The sequence below is a fragment of the Rutidosis leptorrhynchoides genome, chromosome 6, assembly GCF_046630445.1.
Source record: "Rutidosis leptorrhynchoides isolate AG116_Rl617_1_P2 chromosome 6, CSIRO_AGI_Rlap_v1, whole genome shotgun sequence".
Taxonomy (NCBI): Eukaryota; Viridiplantae; Streptophyta; class Magnoliopsida; order Asterales; family Asteraceae; genus Rutidosis; species Rutidosis leptorrhynchoides.
Genome location: NC_092338.1, coordinates 74,613,041 through 74,634,297, shown reverse-complemented (window position 1 = coordinate 74,634,297; position 21,257 = coordinate 74,613,041). Strand labels below are relative to the sequence as shown.

At 33.3% G+C, this 21,257-nt stretch overlaps 1 non-coding gene across 1 annotated transcript; it reads left to right on the top strand.

The window, feature by feature from the left end:
• Positions 1-6,260: 6,260 nt before the first annotated feature.
• On the top strand, positions 6,261-6,367 carry LOC139856308 (small nucleolar RNA R71). Its single transcript, XR_011761798.1, has one exon. It is a non-coding gene; the product is annotated as a small nucleolar RNA R71 (small nucleolar RNA).
• Positions 6,368-21,257: the final 14,890 nt, after the last annotated feature.

The following is a 21,257-nucleotide window of genomic DNA, read 5'->3' as shown; positions in this document are numbered from 1 at the left end:
GGGGTTATAGTGTTTTTCATTCTCTCGTGTCTTTATATTGCTATACGCATTGATATACACGGTTTGTTATTTCGGGGTTGTTATAGGGCTTTATATTTTCCATTATATTTCGGAGCTTCATGCTTTCATTTTCTCTTTCCGACTTTAAGTCAAGCGAATAATGGTCCAGAATTCGTAGGTATGGATTTTGAAATGAACATAGTTAATGTTCTAAGAAGGGAATTGTAATGGTACGATCTTGATTTATCAAATTACCAGAATATCCAAAAAAGACCGAATCATCAAGAAATATATTTTCTTGATATATTTAGAGATTATTTAGAATGAAAGAGTTATGTAACATGGTTCATGATGAGGGTGGGATCTGTGAACCTTTATCACGTTCCATTAGAAACTCAGCATGACTTACTGTAATATAATCACGTTGATCAAGTGTCATTATATTATACTAACTCATGCTTCAATTCCCAACATTACTTCAAACATCCATTTTTCGAAATTTTTTTCTTCAGAATTTTAGAAACTAAAATAGTTTCTTTTATGTTATAACACAGATAGCGCGAAGAGATGAATGATTTCAAATAATAATGGTTATGAAAATATCTTCAGAAATATCGAGGATATTTATAATGAAAGATATGATAATATCTTAGAATATTTAAGATAATGATGATGATGAAGAATATCGTCCGCAAAGGTTTTAGAGTAAGGAGCAAGGTATTTACTAAGAATTTCAGCAGACATTGAATCATTTAGATTCTTTGAAAGTAGGTTCAGTCTTTGTGATTTATCCACAGCCTCCTTCATACTTTGCTCAATCCGTTTTCCAGTTCCAAACCTTATCTTTTTTTGAGCTTTGCCACCATACCATTCTTTATCATCAAACTTTTGACTGTTAAAGTCGTTTACAGTTGTTACTACTTCATTAGCATTTCGAGAACTAGTTTGCAGTTTAGGGTATTTTTCAGAAACTTCACATTCGAAGTATGTAAGTCCAGGAGGTAGACGTTATATGTACACATATAACTGTTGGCGTAGACGTGCTGCAAGATTTTAAAATACTGATTGCTAATTTCCGGTAGTTGGTATGGCAATTGCCGTTACAAGATGTGGATGAGTACATGATACGGTTTCAATGAGTATAAGGATTTTTCGAAAGGTCAAAGATCAATGGAGTTGTTGGTAAATCTACTGCTAATGTAGTGGAACATAAAAGGTTCCCCGGTAACAAAAACGTATATACCAAAGTTTCAAGTCTGAAAGGTTGTCGTTGACTGGTTAAATGGTTGATAATACTGGATACTTTAAAAAAGATAGCAATATTATTTTCGATATTAACAACGCTAAAGGATCTTGCACAGTTTTGAAGTCAAAGTATAGCTTTGAAAGATGTAGAGATCTAAGAATGATGTTACTGGTTCAGAGTTATGACTTGGATTCTGATCCGTCAATATCAGAATATGTAATCGAATTTGTATGAAAAACGATTGTATATCGTTGTGAGCATTGTTAATAATTTTTGAATCAAAGTTGAAGAATGTACAGTATAACATATTAATTGTGAAGTTATATATTTCCCGAGTATTACCTACCCGTTAAAGATTTCACAATTAATACTTTGTACAAAAGAATTTTTATTACTGTTTTTATGAAAATATATGTATGTATATTTTCTTCAGATGTAATACATATTTAATGAGTTAATATCATATTAAGCTCATTTGATTTTTGGCTGGAATTAGAAATGAATAATCTCTAAAATATTAAAGATTACTTAATCTTTGCGGAGTATTTCGCTAATGAAATCAATACTTCATTATTTATTCTTATTGATATTCCTTGGTGAAGGATGTTGATGCTCGTGAAATTCTTGTGAACCTTACAAGGCACAGATGATGTTTTCTGGATAGTTTCGAGTACATCGAAAATGAAAATGTAAAATCAATTATGTAATTGAATAATACACTTGGTTTATTATGAAATGAAATTCATTGGATTGAAACAGAGATTGTAGTTAACGATGGTTAAGTTGTTAAGGAAGGATGTACATCATTGCATATTAGTAATATGAACTAACCGGGTAGTACCTACCAGTTAAGATTCACACGTAATAGCTTAGTACGAAAAGATTTATTTTGATTTCAAATTTCATATATATTAAATATACATAAAATTTCTTCAGGGGAAATGAGTTAATACTTCATCAGTTATTGTTGCTGGTATTTCTTAGTAACTACGGTGCGTATGACGTTGATGCTCGTGGAACAGATTGTGAAGTTGAGGTTTGCGATGCGGATGTTGTTAGTGGTAGTAATGGTACTGTTGATGTTGTTGTCGGTGGTACTGTTGATGCCGGTGATGCTGCTGGTGCTTGTAACCTTTGCACCATATTCTCCAAAGCCACTACCCAAGCGCGAAGCTCGTTGACTTCTTCTACTACACCGGGATGATTGGCGGTTCGGACGAGCGGATGAATAAGATCCAGAATTTGAGATAGTATATTATCGTGACGAGATACTCTGGAAATGAGAGAGAAAATGGTGTCTCGAACAGGTTCGCCGGTAAGTGCTTCAGGTTCTTCGCCAAGAGGGCAATGTACTGGATGGAAGGGATCACCTTCTTCTTGTCTCTAATGATTAAGTAGACTACGAACCCATCCCCAATTCATCCAGAATAGATGATGGCTAATTGGTTGATCCATTCCAGTTACACTATCTTCGGAATTCAGGTGAATATCCATATCGGAATAGCTGTCGGAGTTTAAGGAATTTGAACTAGATACGGGATCCATCTTGTATAATTAGGGAGATGATTTTTGATATGAATTAGATTATAGAATTTAGTTTGGTATTCTTCAATACATAATTTACATATGTATATATAATACCAAATTCCATAAATCACGGAGAAATTTTCGAAAGATGTCAGGAAAAGTTTACAGTAACAGATACGCTAAGATATGAATTTTTGTCTATACACTATTTATGCAATAAATGCAGGAAAATGTGTCTAGACTTAAGAATGATAAGCATGTAATTTCCGACAAGAAATGATAAGCAAAAATTTTAACATGCAGACACGGTCGAAGTCCAGACTTACTAATGCATCTTAACAACTATCAGTTAGACACATTCATGCAAGACCTGGTTCGCTAGGACTAACGCTCTGATACCAACTGTGACGATCGCTCCAAATCCATATGGACAAACACGTCATTCATCGATTTCATTGCGAGGTATTTGACCTCTATATGATACGTTTTGTAAACATTGCATTCTTTTAAAAAGGCACACCATAAATAAATATTTAAATCAAAGGTTTTTGACATCTGATAATTTCTACATATAGACAATCACCTTAAATAATAGTTTACAATAGTACTTCCGTTGACAATGCAGTCAAAATAAGATACATGGTGATGATTTGGTGAATGCAACGTTTCCTTGAAAAATATGCCATGTATGACTCCATGCACATAGCTTGTCTAACATATAAGCAAACAGTGGAAGACTTCTAGGAAACCTGAGAATAAACATGCTAACAAGTGTCAACACAAAGGTTGGTGAGCTCATAGTTTTAGTGTTTCGCATAATCTGTATATAAAAGTGGATCACAAGATTTCAGTTGTTTCATCCAGAAACGTTTATCAAAAGTTTGTCAATAGATTCTACGTAACAGAGCACCCTAGTAACTAAGCTTTAACGTTTATCTAATAAGTACCCCTATGTTTAACATGCAACCAACATGTACGATACACTTAAATAGCATACGTCTGTTTTATAGTTCAGGCTAGGGTTTCTATACCTGGAACAGACGGGGATGTCAAGCTCTATGGATTCATATATTTCTATTCGTGCCCATCGGTTCTTATAACCGACAGTTACTAGTTACCAAAGCTAAGAGATTTTCGGTTCAAACTCAGTGTAGAATTTAGTATGTACTTGTGTCCATTACGTTTAAAATAAAGTGCATGTATTCTCAGCCCAAAAATGTATATTGCAAAATCATTTAAAAAGGGAGCAAATGAAACTCACCTTAGCAGCATATAAAGTTGTTCATCGTAATGTGACCGAAACTCGGATTATCAAATAATCGTAGATCTCAACCTAGAGAACATATGTTGGTCAATAAATGTCTATCAAGCTAGGTCTGGTCATAGTGTATCACAACCCTGATGCTCGAAATCGACATACAAAAGTTTATCAAAAGTCATTTCAAAAAGTCATTCTGACTTTAGTTCAACAAAACGAGACATGCCTTATATAAGGATTCATTTACTCGGTTGGTAATATTTAAAAATCCATTTTATCAATCTCGTAAACAAGTTGTTTAAATCTTAATTGTAGATTCAAAAGCAATTTCAATTAACGTCAATCATAATTCAGTTGCTTATATCTTTTAATCCGTTCATCGAAACTATTCGATATCTAAATGATAAGTTATTGATTTTTCGCTAGCTTTCCAAAAACATGTATATCATATACCTTTTACCAGTAATATATGTATTTAATTCTTGATTCATTATAAACTATTTAGCGATGAAATTTAGCATACAAGCATGTATAAATATATATATACTCGAGCACTAGACATAGATACACAATTATTATATAAAAGATAAAATATAAGTACTTACATATCAATATTGAGATTCAATATTGTAGGAAAGTATGTAGATGTAACGGAGATGATAAACACTAGATTTGATTCATAAATATATCCCCGAATATTACCCATAACCTCCTTGGCAATAACCCATAGTTTTCCTTAGTTATAATCTGTTTGTAACCCGAATTAAAATACCCGTGTATCACTTGTTACAGTACCATACTACTAATTTAAAATTTAAGCTAGGAAATATACAGAGTGATTTATTTATGTGAGTGTGTGCGTGTTTTTAAGTTTCTAATCACAAGTACTTCGTTCATATATATATATATATATATATATATATATATATATATATATATATATACATATATGTAAAATAATAATATAATAATATAATATATAATATATAATAATAAAGGTAAGCCGCCATCACTTTTTATGTCGACAAACTTTTTATGTCGACAAACATTACACGTTTTGCATAGATAGGTACGCGGTCCGCGTATGGTGTCTTCACGAAAGTTGTAGATTTTTGAGTTACGGACGTCTAGACACCTGAATCACTCTTTTTCGAGTCAGTATGATTTAGTTATGATTTTTCTCGTGTAAGTGCGTAGGTTTAGTGGTTTCCATCATTTTAATTTGAAATCTTGAGATGAAATGTTGTAGTCTTTTAGTGCTCATTAGAAACCTTTATTTTATCTTTATTTTCATTTTCATTGAAAATCCATAAAAATGTTTTATCAATCAAATTCTATTATATCGAAAAACTTGTCCATACTAAATCGAATAACTATAGTTCTCTAAAACTAATTACATTCACATCTTTTTATCGAAACATTATAATAATTAAAAATCTATTATTTCGAAGAACGCTTTCATATATTTGAACTAAATCGAATAAATATAATTTAGTTTTCCAGAATTAGTTATATTCAAAATCATTCTTTAAAAGGTTTCATCTATGTCGTAAAACGTTTTCAATATTAAGAAAACTAAATAATTAACTTTATCAAGAGACACGAGACAATCATTGTATTGAAAGTTAATCTCTACTAACCTTTGTCCAGTAATCGTTAATTGATATATTTGTTCTTACTTGTAGGTCACTTTACCATTTATTCCGAATATCGTTAAAAAGGAAAGGTTTCCTAAATCAAAGTGGACCTCTCAATAGAGACTCACGATCATACAATGTATCTGATAAATCAATCATTTGATATTATCTTTTAATTCCGTTGATAATTATATTAAACCTATATCGAAACAAATACGTTTGTGTAAAGTATTATACGTCTAATACTTTGTTAACGTTTTTCAAGTTATAATATATACACATATACATATATAATCATGTCCGTTCATATAATGGTTCGTGAATCATTAGAATTTGGTCGAGGTTAAATGAATGTATGAACATAGTTTAAAATTCTTGAGATTCAACTTAACAAACTTTGCTTATCGTGTCGGAATAATATAAAGATTAAAGTTTAAATTTGTTCGAAAATTTCCGGGTCATCACATCAATAATTTTGTAAGCTTCAGTTGCGGTTTTCTTCATAATGGAACCACCAGCTGTTATGTCGATGTCTTTTCGTGTAGCAATGTCGCATCCTTGGTAGAATATTTGTACTATTTGATAAGTGTTTAAACCATGTTGAGGACATCCTCTTAACAACTTTCCAAATCTTGTCCACGCCTCATATAGAGTTTCATTTGGCTTTTGTGTGAACGTAACAATTTCTTCTTGAAGTCTCACGGCTTTAGATGCCGGAAAGAATTATTTAAGAAATTTTTCAACTAAGACATCCCATGTATCAATCGCCCCTTCAGGTAACGATTCTAACCAATCTTTGGCTTCTCCCTTTAAAGTCCAGGGAAAAAACATGAGATAGATCTGTTCATCCTCCACTTCTCTGATTTTGAATAGAGTACAAATCCTATTAAAGGTTCGAAGATGTTCGTTTGGATCTTCTTTTGGCGTACCACTATATTGGCATTGATTAGTTACCATGTGTATAATTTGTCCTTTGATTTTATAATCTGGTGCATTAACATCTGGCTTAATAATGGCGTGACCTTGGCTCATGCGTGTGGCTCTCATTCGATCTTCCATACTTAGAGGTTCCGTTACTTCCATAATTGAATTTGTTGAATCTGAATCACTAGAGGATTCCGATTTAACGGTTTGTGGTTCAGGAGGAATGATTAGTGGTTCAGGATCTTGGAATTATCCTTGAATATCCTCCGGGTTCTCGGTAGTGAAGTCGGGTTCAAAAAATGGATTATCAGAAATTTGAATTGGGGTACTTGGTTGACTAGATGATGATTCTAAAGAAAAATCAACTGCGACAATATTAGCTAGATGTCTTGATCGAGTTACAGGTGGTGAACGTATGAAAGGTGGTGAACGTTTTGCTCGGTGTATTCACTGAATATCCTATTAGTTATAAAAGATAAAAATTATATAAGCTATCAAATTAATAGACTTTTTTGATTTTGCCCATGTTTCGAATAGCCAATAGATGCAGCAGGTAGCTAGGACCCTTTAAATCGGAAGCCCACAACTCGCCACTAACAAATCCAACTATTACTACGAACCAGAAAATTTTAGATGTCTATCAATTTAACTGCTTAAAATAATTTTTCGTCGAAGTTTAAAGAAGATAAAGAAAATTCTATGTCCTAAAAACTAGAGCGTCGAGAAATAAGAAAGAAAAAGAGTGCGTCGTAAAACGTCGAAAAATAAAAATCGAAAAATAAAAATAAGAAAGAAAAAGGTCGAAACTTAAAATTTTAAAAACTAAAAATTAAAAATTATGTCTAAAGGTATTAAAGCTTAAAGGGAATTCTATATCCAAAACGGCAATAACTTAATAGGCACTAAAATTTAAAACGGCGTCGCAAAATTTCTAAAGCGCCTAAATCTTAGTCTAAAGAAAAAGTACTTTAAGGATTTTACGGCAAAGCCTAAAAATCTAGAAATAAAAATAACTACGGCAAATACTAAATTTAAAACTAAGTACGTATGAAAAATACAAATTATGAATTAAACGATTAAAATATACAATTTATAAAAAGATATAGAAAGTGATAAAATTACTGATTTTTATAAAAATATTATTTTTATATTATTATTTTATAAAATTATTAAATTTATATAATTAATAAAACTAATAAATCTTAAATTACAAATTAAAACTAAAAACTAAACTAATTAATATTATAATTAAACCCTAATTAATAATAATAATTTAATTAAAACCCTACGCGTAATTAATGCTGGGATCAGACCTGTCAGATTAAACCATGCGGTCACATGGATCTTTGCCTACGGGCTTATGCAGTCGCATGACCCAGTTTACCCGAACAGATTGGGCTTCGAAAACTGACTCGGCCCAACTTTAATTTTAATTATTAAATTTTTTTTCTTTTACTAATTTTAATTTATACAAAATATATAAAGAAAATATTTATTAGAATAAACTTATATTTTAAAATCTAAAAATAAAAATACTTATTATAGACAAAATCTTAAATTTTTTTTATATATATATATATATTTTTTTATACGTTTTTACAAAATATTTTTACAAAATGAGAGAATAAGAAATATAGCGGAAAAATATAGCGTTTCGCCGGTTCCCCGGCAGCGGCGCCAAAAACTTGATGTTGTGCGAGGTGTATACGAAATACTATTATTTTTATTATGAAATACGATACAATTTACACAAGTTTTATTTATTTATATAGATGGGATATACTTAAACTTTGCTACAACACTTATAGGCAGTGTACCTAATCGTAGAGTAGTGTAGTTTTTAGTAAGTCCGGTTCGTTCCACAGGGAGCTAGCTGAGTTTAACGCTATATTTTTAACAGCTATATTTATATAAAAAATATATAATTATATATAGTAATATTATTATAAAAGGGGGTTTTTACCGTTTAATGACCGGTTTGTCTATTTTAAATAAAGCGTAAAGATAAATGACGATAATATAAATGACAGAATTTAAATTGCGATAAAGTAAATTGTAGTAATTAAAATGACAGTAAATAAAGGTACGATGAAATATAAAATAAAAATATTATGCCTATTTAAACTTCTGTAATCATGATGTTTGACATTTTGATTTTAATTTATTACTCTGGGTTAATTGTCCTTTGTCCTAGTTTATTTGATACGTCTATCTGGTTTTTGTCCATAGTAGTCCATCGGTCATAAATATAAATTGCGAGTGTCCTCGTCAAATTACCCTTATACCCGAAGTCAAATAGTCCAACTAATTAAGGATTTAAACTGTGACGCAGTTATCACTTCTGTCAACAATTACACCAGTTGTCACTGTATGTAATCCACCCCTGTTTTAATTAGATATGAAAATAAATTTGCCCACTTGATCAGAATGAATAACCAATTACCCAACCCGAATAATTAATTAAATGATCGTAAAAGATGTCGTATAAACGTCACTAAATAGAACATACATAATCATTTTAATAATTATTAGATTAACTAATTTGAAGATAGGTTCGACATGTTCCAATAAGTTGTCGCTCAATTAGACAATACCCCCTATCTATTAATAGTCAATAGTCCAATGTCCACAAGTGTCGGTCTTTTGTCCAAACCTTAATTATGGTACAAAATCTAATAACCCAATCTTAATTTTTAGTCTAACATCACGATTACTTTGGCTCAAATAAGTATAATAATAACTTAGTTACGAGACATTAATTTAAAAAGGAAGAACATAGTTTACAGTGGTGAATAATCGCGTAGCGTTGCACGGACATAATTTCGACTTAAAACCCGTAAAACATTTCTTACAATAACCTTATTATTATTATTATTAACTTAACATAAAATTAAAAATATAAATATAAATATATATAAAGACAAAGTGAGATTGAGATGAAAAATGGGTACATATTTCGGCCAGAAAATGTTGCATTTATAGGACTTGGGCTGGATTTTTCAGCCATGCGATCGCATGGAATTAACTCTTTCAGGCCATGCGATCGCATGGCCATCTGGGACAGCTCACATTGCTTTGTACTCTAGCTTGTCGACGTTATATTTAAATATATATAATATATAAATAATTTATATAATTATTTAAATATTATATTATATTCTTGTGCATAGTTGACTTGTAATTTTTAGTCCGTTGCGTCGCGCATTGATAGTTGGCTTAGGTCCCGGTTCTGGATTTTCGAACGTCCTTTCGTACTATTTAATATCTTGTACTTTGCGTTTCGCAATTTATAATTTGCACAAAAAATTATTTTCCTTTAACTCACTTTTAGTGGCACTTTTGAGTGCACTATGGCTTTAGTGGCACTTTTCAGGCTTTAGTGGCACTTTTTCTTCAATTCTTTAATCTTCGTACTTTGTCTTCACATTTATTTATTTAAACGATTACAACTTAAAAATAGAATAATTACAACTAAAAACTTTACATATTGGGATGATATTGCGACTAAATATATGTTCGTTTGGAGCACTATCAAGTATCAATGTCAGAAGATGAAGAAGAGCTGGTTTCATCCCAATCATGATGCTCAGCAACTAGAACCTTTTCTGGCTTCTTTACCTTATTATCAGCCTTTGCACTTTCCTTCATCTGAGCCTTCATAGCTTTGTACTTGTTCTTGTACTTATCAGCTTTTGAGAAAGAGTTAGCATGTGATGTTGAAGGTTTCCTGGACATGCATTCAGCAGCAAAATGTTCAACCTTCCCACAATTGTAAAACTCAGATTTAGGACCCTTGACTGATTTGCTGATGTACCTAGCACTTGGTTTCTTACTCCCTTTGTATGGCTTGCTGGTTCTATTACGATTGAACCTTTTGAACTGCCTAGCCAGCAAAGCCATACCTTCAGTAAACCCTTCCACATCATCTTCATCATCACTGCTTTCTTCAGACCCAGTACCACTCTCCACCTCATCTTCAGCTGACTCATCTTATGTGATCAACTTTTGAACTAGTAAAGCTTTTTGAGCTTTCTTTTTAGCAGCAGCAATAAGAGCAGTATCATCAGTTTTTGAGGATTTTGAGGTGGTGGAGGCAGACTTAAAGTTTTTTTTTAAATTCAGTTCAAGTTTAGCTTCTGCCTTCTCATGGTTCCAAAGTGTACCATAAAGAGAGGACATGTTAAAGTTTTTTAAGGTATGGGTGGTTCTTAAGGGGTCAGTGACAGGTTTCCATTTAGTAGGTAGTGAGTCAATGAATTTGTTTACTTGTTCAAAATCAGTATATGTGATTTTTAAAGTAAGCAGGTCAGCAACTAGGGAGTAAAATCTAATGAAGGTTTGCTTAAGGGTCTCATTCTTATAGGCAAAGAACATTTCATACTCTCTTTTCAAAGCAATATTCTTGTTCATCCTAACCTCATCTATGCCTTTATAAGTGACATCTAGATAGTCTAACATAAGCTTAGCATTCAGCTTTCCCTTAATCAGTTTGAACAGGTGGTTAGGTAAAGTTATCGCTAACAGAGTTCTGATCTTAGGGTCAAGTCTAACACGACGTTTGTCCTCAGCATCCCATCTGGCTGGAGTGAGAATAACCTCTCTATCAGGAACGGCAGGAGTGTCAGCAGTAGCTGGGATGCTATCAATAGTCTCAGTTGGGATAAATGGACCATCTGTGGCAATACCATGCATAAGTGGGTCAATAGACTCCAAATGAAGCATGAACCTTGCCTTCCAGGTTTCATACTCATCTTCATCAAATTTGAGTGGTCTATTGGATGAGCCATTTTCAAGGTAAGCTGTATTTGACTATGCAGCCATGAGAGAATTCAGATTCAAGATATTAAATTATCAAGACTGACGCTCTGATACCAGTTGTTAGTCCCTTGATTAACAATAGGAGTATTGTAGAGGGGGGGTGAATACAATTTCTTATAGTTGACTAACCAATTAAACACAGTTTAGTATTCAAGCATGTAATGTAAATAGAGTCAAAGATAATTTTTCAACTGTTATTCTTTATTGATTAAATCACAAAGAATTTTAACTATCCTTGGCGGAATGATAGTTGGTTGATACAGATTTACCTAAGTATAGCTAAGAGGATAAACTTAAAGCTATTACACGTTTTGGACTCTAAATAAATAAACTCACACCACTAGTTATTACAATAGTGGATACAACAATTTATAGTAGACCTATTAACCGTGTAATGGTTCTATTATCCACAGGTACATAGGATGTCTGTACTTGTGGGGACATCTGCATCAGAGAGGGTGCTCTCCTCTTTCCTCTTTGGTAGCTATTTGCAAGAACACCCCAATTTGGTTTAGCACTACTATTCGTTTAAACAAATAGAATGTTGTGTTCCCTAGGCATTGACAAAGTATAGCACATGTCTGCATATGCGTTAAACTTCTGCATTCCCACGTAGTCTTGTAAGGTCACTTGTCAGCAGTAGACGCGTGTCCTTTCCTGTTCAACTTTGTATTTGACTTCTGTTGAATCGTACAATTGATGTAGACTACTCGGGAAACCACCATGCTTGTAATGGAGCATGGTTGTCTTGTGTTGTATGATGCTTACCAGGTTTACTGGTTCTTCTTATGCTGAGTCACTTGATATTCTTGAATTGCTGAGTACTCATCCTGTGCTGATTCAAAGAATACACTCTACCTTGTGCTGGTAGACTAGGCAGCATACTGAACACTTGACACAACAATATTTGCTGTCTATACATAAACAAACTTGTGCTGGCTGCACATAACATTTTAGTGTAAATAAATTACAGTTTTGTCATAATTAAATCCTTAATTATTTTGGGGACTCAACAGTTAGGCCTTGAGATTAAGCATGGATAACATGATCTGTTGTATCATTGTTTCCATGTTAATAAAATTTTTTGCTTTTCAAAAAAAAAAAAAAAAAATACCATCTATTCTAGCAAGCCTTCATGTTTCTATTTATATTAACAACAATCATAATTGTGATTACTTGTCATCGTTATGATCCACACACAAGAAATTTCATGTTTAAACTTTACAATTAGTACATCTTAAGCTGGTATCAGATAAATAATGAAAGCAAATAATTCCTTTGGAATAAACAAATAATAGGATATGTTTCTATTTATATTAACAACAATCATAATTGTGATTACTTGTCATCGTCATGATCCACACACAAGAAATTTCATGTTTAAACTTCACAATTAATACATCTTAAGCTGGTATCAGATAAATAATGGTGTAAGTAACTAGAGGGGGGGTGAATAGTTACTTATTATAATTATTAAAAAATTTCTTTACTTTTTCTTAAACTTGAACCTGATAGTAAGTGATTTGAAATATTTGTTCTCAAACAATATGTATACAAATTATGCAAGTGTATATGCAATCAAAAAGATAAGGGAAGAGAGAACAAACACAACGATTTATAGTGGTTCGGGAAGATGTTAACTAATCTTCCTTAATCCACTCCTCAATTCTATGAATTGAGATTTTTCTTCACTATGATACTCCAAACTCGGTGGAGTGTCCGGATACAACACTAGTACTTCAATAAGCCGCACCTTGTGAACCCTTACGTCCCTTTGAAGACTTCACAATTACCTAAAGCTCTTACCACAAGATCCTAATTGCACTATCCTAGTGAAATACACAACTACCTTCTAGATCCCTTTAAGAAGATAGTTTACAAGTAAACTTACAACTTAAGCTTACAAGTACTCTTGCTAGAATCACTCCAAAAGATTACAATGAATTACAAGAATGATATCGGTAAGTATAAGAAAATATGAGTGCAAGAGGTGAGTCTTCAAATGCTCCAAGCCTTGGCTTTTATAGAAAGAGAAATCTGCCTGGAAGCTGCACGTCTCACTGCACGGTCGGCCGTGGTTTGACCGTATACCTCTGACATCTGATTCTTATGGCCGTTTTTGTACTTTGAAAATTGTCATTTTCCTTTGTTGAATGGCTGCAACTAAAAGCCAATTGTCTCTGAAATCATCCCCATTACCCCTTTTGTTTTGGGCATAAGTGTGGAAGTTGACATGTCCATAAAAGAAGAAAGTCTTCAAGCCTTCACCATTTGTCATTGATTATTTAATAGGGTAATTGCAGAATTTTGTCTCTTGACAAAACATTATCTTCCAAAACTTCATCAACTTATCTTAATTGCTTGTCATTTTGCGAATGGAAGCATTTTGTCCCAATCTTGTTGCATCTCAAATGAACTAGTTTGAATCTAGTTGAAGCTTACTTGGAGATTATTACATTAACAACTAACTAGTTCATACTTGTACATACATGAAAATGATACATAGAAGTTATGGGAGAGCAACTCTTTTGTTGGGACTTTTGATGACCATCATTAGTATGTATTTGAATGACATTTAGTAACAAGTAAAAATAAAACACTTATGTGTTTGACCTTAAGATGTCATTAAGATGTCATTAGGTGTGGTTAGTTGAAATTAGCATCTTTTGGTTCAAAACTCTTTTGAGATCAAAAAGGGCAACTATTATAAGTATGTTTAAAAAGGTTTTGTAAATTATATATGCCTCAAAGTGGTCTAACTTAAAGTGGATGATTTTGGTAACAGAGAAAACTGCGGTCGAGCTGCGGTCGACCGTGTACTTGACCGCATAACATAAATTTGAAAAAGATCGCAGCCGTTGGTACAGGGCATCCACAGTCAGACCTACGGTTGACCGTGGTGCAGCCGCGTAGCAAATTTACCAAGTTTAATTATTTATGTATTGGTCTTTTGCTAGAGATAGTGTAGGCTTATGAACTCATGTCGTCTTACGTGTGATTAAGCACTTATCTCTTTTGTATCATCATCAAAACAAAGTGATTAACTTTTGAATATTATGATTGGAATCTTAACCAATATATGGAATTCTCCCTAGAAAAAAGCCTTCGCCAAGGTGATCCCTTATCTCCATTTTTATTCCTTATAGTAGTGGAAGCTCTAAGTGTCGCTATTAATCAAACAATTGGTTCGGGATTCTATAAAGGTATTGAGGTGGGTAAGGAAAGAGCGGGGGTTTCACATCTTCAATTTGCCGATGATGCTTTATTCTTTAGTGAATGGTCGGTATCCAATGCATCTAATCTAATCCGTATTCTTAAATGCTTTGGCGACATATCCGGTCTCCACATTAATCTTGAGAAAAGCAAGCTTTTTGGGTTAAATGTTGGTGAGGCAGAAACTTTATCCATGGCTCATACACTTTCATGCTCCTACGGATCTCTCCCGTTCACCTACTTGGGGCTTCCGGTTGGTAAGAATATGAAAACCATATGTGCATGGAACGAGGTCGTTGATAAATAAAGGCTCTCCACTTGGAAAGCAAAAACCCTCTCTATTGGTGGTAGATTAACCCTCACTAAAGCAGTATTGGGTAGTCTTCCATTATACTACATGTCGTTATTTAAAGTCCCAGTAGGTGTGCTTCGCAAGCTTGAGTCCTTTAGATGTAATTTCTTTTGGAACAATCTTGAGCGAAAAGGGATTACTTGGATTGGTTGGAATAAATGTATGGCAGCCAAAGATCATGGTGGAATCGGTGTAGGAAGTTTAAAGGCGAAGAACATTAACTTATTATGTAAGTGGTGGTGGAGTTTCAAAAATGAACCAAACTCTTTATGGCGCACAATTATATCTTCGATTTATGGTAGAAGTGGTGGACTAACCTGCAACACATCCAATGGTTTCCATAATTCAATGTGGAATCAAGTATGCGGCATTGGTTCTGAATGTGTCGAAATCGGGGTCCCTTTTCCTAATTCGACCATAAGTAATGTTCAATCTGGAGTCTCGACTGCTTTTTGGCTTGACATTTGGATCCTGAACACGAATATGTGTCTAGCAGAAAGGTTTCCGAGATCATTTGCCAAAAAAAAAGGATGCAACAGTTGTGAAAAGGTTATATACCTCTAATACGGGACAAATTGGGTCGTGGGATTGGACCTCACATATCAGAGGTAGAAGTGAACTCTCTAATCTTGAGTGTGCCATTCTTACATTGCATGGGTTGTCAAATGAAATGGACATATGGAGCTGGAATCTCAGCTCAAATAATAATTTTTCAGTTGCCAAATTATCTAAACTACTTGATGCCGAGCTGCCCAATTCTGACCGACCACTTTCCTCCTTAAATTGGTTATCCATGGTCCCCAAAAAGGTAAACTTATTCATTTGGAGGTTAATTGAAAATGGTCTCCCAACTAGGCCTAATCTCTTGGATCGTGGCATTGCTCTTGAATCATCCCTTTGTCCTCTCTGCTCGTCAGTTGAGGAATCATTGGACCATATTTTCACCAACTGCAGGAAATCAGTCACCATTTGGAGAAGTGTCTTAAACTGGTGGAATATTCCTTTTCCCCCTCATTCAGGCATTTCTAATGCAATTAGCTCTGAGAACTTCCAATTAGCAACGGATTTGGTTAACAAGGTTTTTTTGGCAGCGAGATACATAACATTGTGGAACATTTGGTATTGGAGAAACAAGATCGTTCATAGCACAACGGAAAAAGGAGATCCGGTTTTAAAAGAAAATATTTTTGTTTCGCATAAAGGTGTTGTCTCATCAATGGATTGCAAATAGGTGCAAGAAGGTGCGGGTTGATATTAAGGAATGGTTAAAGGATTCCGAGAGTATTCTGCTAACGACATAAAATTTGATGGTCTTTTTGCAGCTTAGGAGAAACTTGGTGCTCTTGTTTTTGATTGTTTCATATTGTTTATCCGTTCTTGGGTCATTGTTTAGATTGTATCTGGGTTCGCTCCTTGTGTACCATGGTGTCTATGTATCCTCTTTCTTTTTTTGGTGATTGAATAAATCTAGCCTTTAAAAAAAAAAGTATATGATAGGCAATTAATATGAGAAAGTGAAAGTATTGTTTATTAGTTGCATTAAACATTTGATCAGATAGTGAAAAACAAGTTCTCGCTTATTTAATTTTTTCATGCTTTACTTAGATGTGAGCACTCCTCAGTCCGGGTTCAATCTCTCAAATACATATTAAGATGTTGGTGAGTGCTACGTGGAGATGGAGATTTCAGAAAAGTCAACGAATAGTAACCGCTTGGAGTGGAAAAGGAACCTAATACAGAATTTAATCAATTGACATTAAATACATTAAACTAAAAGCCCTTACAAAATGAGAACAGATAAAAAGGCCATACACGTATATTGAGGAACCATAAGACTGAATTACCCAGGATGCCTTACTATGAGTTAAAATCGTTATAGTACCACCACACTCAAGTCTCACACTCGAACTGGCAAGAACAACCCAACTTGCTGGTAAAATTTACAATTTCGGAAAAGAGGAAAAAAGTCCTCCGTCATAGGCGGTCAACACCTACGAAAGAAATGGAAGACTTTATTCATTTATGCCCACGTGATCGACCTCTGAACGATCAGGATAAGGTGAAAAGAGCGCCTGGGAGTGGATTTCAAGTTTAATAGTGCTGAGAAGGTAATAGCCACCTGTGCCAACTTTTGTAGATTCCCCCAACGCAACTCACGAAATTCCATGAATCCCTTGGATTTTGTCAGAAAAAACTAGGTTTCGGAGGCGATGACGGAAATTGAGCCCGCACGTGGTGGATTCACAATCCACTGATAGAGAAGGAAAAGACAAGAACACATAATGCAATCTTTCTAATATTGAATTTCTTGTTGCATTTCTTTTGTTTGAAAGTTCCAAAATGTTGTCCGTGAATTTCTTCACTCACCTCCCCTCTAATAATGGAGACTTCATATCTAACAAGTGGAGTCTTACTGTTAGAGTATAGATTAGGCCCGGCCCGTTTGTGGGTTTAGAGTTTCTAGGTTACCTTGTACTATCTATAAATAGTGTGTCAATAAAGCATAATAACCTACAGGTTTCTATTCTATAACATGGTATCAGAAGTTTAGGTTCAGTGTAAATTGTTCTAAAAAATATCATCATCCGATCACCAACTAATTGTTAGTGATTCGGAGGGATCCCTCAGAGAGTCCAATATTCTTTTTAATATCCTACCATGTCTGCACTTTTATTTTTGTTTTATTATGTATACTTTGCTCTTTACCTGTTACGCCACTCTCCTACAGACATGCAACGAAAAAATAAAATAAAGGGTTATGCACCTCCCCACTAAAACAAAACGGCCAATCAAGAGTCGATCTTCATAATCTTTTCTTTTTCTATTATCCTATCAACAAATGTTCTCTAGTGTTTATCTATGTTTGTCCGGCGAAAAAGAAAATTATAAGAGTCGAACACCCCTTCTCTTTCTCTGTTCCAAAACACACCAAAAAAAAAAAAAAAAAATTTGAAGTGTCTGAGTTTATTGTTATGTTGACTTCGAAGGGAAGGAAAAAAGAAAAGAAAAAGGCAGCCGCATCTTTCTACGTTTTATTTTTTATTATCATATTCTTTCTTATTCTTATATTCCTTGTTATTTGTATTAATTTTTTTCCAATAATCGGCGTGGGGATGAGCCACCTAACTTGATTAGGTTCCAAACCCCGAAAAAAAATAGAGAATATAGTCAAAATTCTTGTTTGCAGCGTTGAAGATGATTGTTATCGTCGACAAAGTTCTATGCCCAAGTCCTGCTCAATCCTTAGGCAAAGCAAGTCACGGCGTAAAAGAAAGGAGAAAAACGCTACGGAAAAGGAAACGCAGTCAAGCAATGCAATCAATCAATGATTATCAGTCAATTCGATGCCACAAATACGGAAAAAAAAAAAAGTTATAGAGAGTTTATTTTATTTCTTTAATTTAATATTAGTATTTTGTTTCAGTCCGAACTTTCACGATTTTGCCGTTCGGACTGCGGGGGAGTGTTAGAGTATAGATTATGTCCGGCCCGTTTGGGGTTTAGGGTTTCTAGGTTACCTTGTACTCTCTATAAATAGTGTGTCAATAAAGCATAATAACCTACGGGGTTTACATTCTATAACAGTTACAACCTTTCATGTTGTATAGTTTCGTGTCATTTTCTCGTGTAAGCTTTGTATGCTAGGTGTAAAAAGAAACAAGTGGAGTCTAATGTCAATAATAACTTTGCTTCTACTCGTTACCGGTACAATTCTCCTAACTATTGCCCATTTATTCTTTTAATAATGAAATTATAATCTAATGATTAAATAGACGAATACCGAATAAAGATCGGATTGTAAAAGAATGGGCTGACTTATATTGCCACCTTACATTAAAAAATAATAAGGCATTAGTTGTTTTGTCTGTATCTGATTTTGTGAGACACTGGTCCTCTTGTAACATGTATTGTTTCTTTTTGTTTGTCTCCAAAAGAAAAAAATAATAATTTGTGTATTGTCATCAAAACTTAAATTATTGCGTTCAAAACCATCAATCACGGCCCGTCCTTTAATCTTTTCATATTCATTCTAATTTTTTAACATAACGGGCGTGTATAAATCATGTTAAAGGTGCTATATATGAAAATGGTGGGAAAAACTTATGTTTTATCAGATTAAATAGTTTCTTTTTCTACTCTCATGTTTAGGGTTCATCCAAAGATATTCGACAAGGTCAGATCGAAAGCTCTCGTTCATGTCTCTATCACACAATTACTCAGTATTCCACGTGTACGTCTCACACCTCTCGATCCAAGAACTTTGCATTTTTTTAACAAGCACATATTACATTGTTGCCATGTATTGGGTCAAGGATTCATAGGGGGTTTCATGATGTCAAATGTATAAGTATTGTTTTGAGGTGTTAGTCAAGTGGTTAGTATTGATAAACTGTGCATTTTAGTTGAGGTTGAGATTAGATCTTTGAATTGTGTTGTATGTGTCAAGTTGGGTCAAATAAAATTTCGACAAGTCCACTTCTTGAACGTGAGGGACATAAACCCTGATCGGGATAATGTGTCCTGGTAGCAAGAGTCGTGTGCATTTAGTCACAAAGTTTGCTTTCCCGGTTACGGGCCCCTATAATCCGGATGGGAGGCTGAGTTGAGTTCTGACCGGGAGAAATACCGGCTTTTAAAAGAAAATATGTCATTTTCTAGTTTTTTTTTTTTTTTTTTTTTTTTTTTTTTTTTTTTTTTTTGTGTTTTGTTCGTTAAACTAACTATCCAGTTTAGTCTCATCTAATGTCACAAAGCTTTGCAAGCTGCAATTATCAAGATCAATCAAAGTCACATTCAATCTAATAGGATTAAATGTAACCATAGTATTGGAAGCTTGAAATTTTTCTCTGAAGAAGTTGAGAAAATCACCTTTAGTTAGAATCAGTTCAGTGATTCTGATTCATGTACCTTCTTTTATGACACCTCTAATTGATTGATTCCTTTGTTTATGCTTAAGAATAGAATGAAAAATCTCGTATCATTATCAATATCAAGTATATTTGATAAAATGCATCTGATTTTGAGTATAGCATTATAAAGTTCATTACCCCGTATATAAACATGAATATGAATCTTTAATAGTATCATATAAAAATCTAAAATCTAAAATGGTGATGTCATAAAAAAATTTTATTCAAACTTAAAAATAATTTAAAAATAAAGAAAAAATTTGTAAGCCCTTCATGATGATGATGATATTAAAAGAACTAATTTTATTTATTAAAAATATTACATGTTTATTGTATAATATATGAAACATTATGTACAACCTTATCATAAAACAACTCCATTACCATATGTGTAATATTTGAAGTATTATGTACAACTTTATGGTAAAACACATCCATAACCATATGTACTATATTTGAAGCATTATGTACAACCTTATGATAAATCATCCTCATGACTATATGTACAAACTTTAAAACAAATTGTGCAATATTTTACAAAACACCTCATGAGCACGTGTACAAAGTTTAAAGTATATTGTACGACCTTCATATAATAATTGTATTTTGAATTTTAAAAAAAATTAAAGAGACATTTGTTATTACTAATAACTATTATTAAAAATATAAATACTAAATTTTAGAGCAAACTTTATTATTATATTATTATTATTATTCAAATATGGATTTTTTTTACTGGATTAATTACGGTACATATGTATACGAGATACATGTCTCAATAAAAAAATGTTGTAATGTAGGCTTTTATGACAAGAAAAATAGTAATTGTGATAAAAATTGGAAGAAAGTCGTGCGAGAATAAATGTAGTTCATTTATTCTGACTAAGTATATCAATATATTTATAAAACAGAACTTGCGGGCATAGCTCAACGGATCAACCCATATAATTTGTATCATGGGATAGGGAGAGGTCATGAGTTCGATCCTTAGGGATGGCATGATTTTTTTTAAATCAATTTAACACCAATAATGGTGGTATATATTGACCCTGTAGGGAGGTTTTGAAAGGACCCGTCCTAATCCATCCGGACGAAGTCCATATTGATTATAAACGATTCACAACAGTTGATTACATCACGAGGTATTCGACCTCTATATGATACATTTTACAAACATTGCATTCAATTTTAAAAGACAATCTTTCTTTACAACGAAATTTGACGGCATGCACACCATTTCAGAATATATCCAACTATAATTGACTTAATAATAATCTTGATGAACTCGACGACTCGAATGCAACGTCTTTTGAAATATGCCATGAATGACTCCAAGTAATGTTTCTAAAATGAGCAAATGCACAGCGGAAGA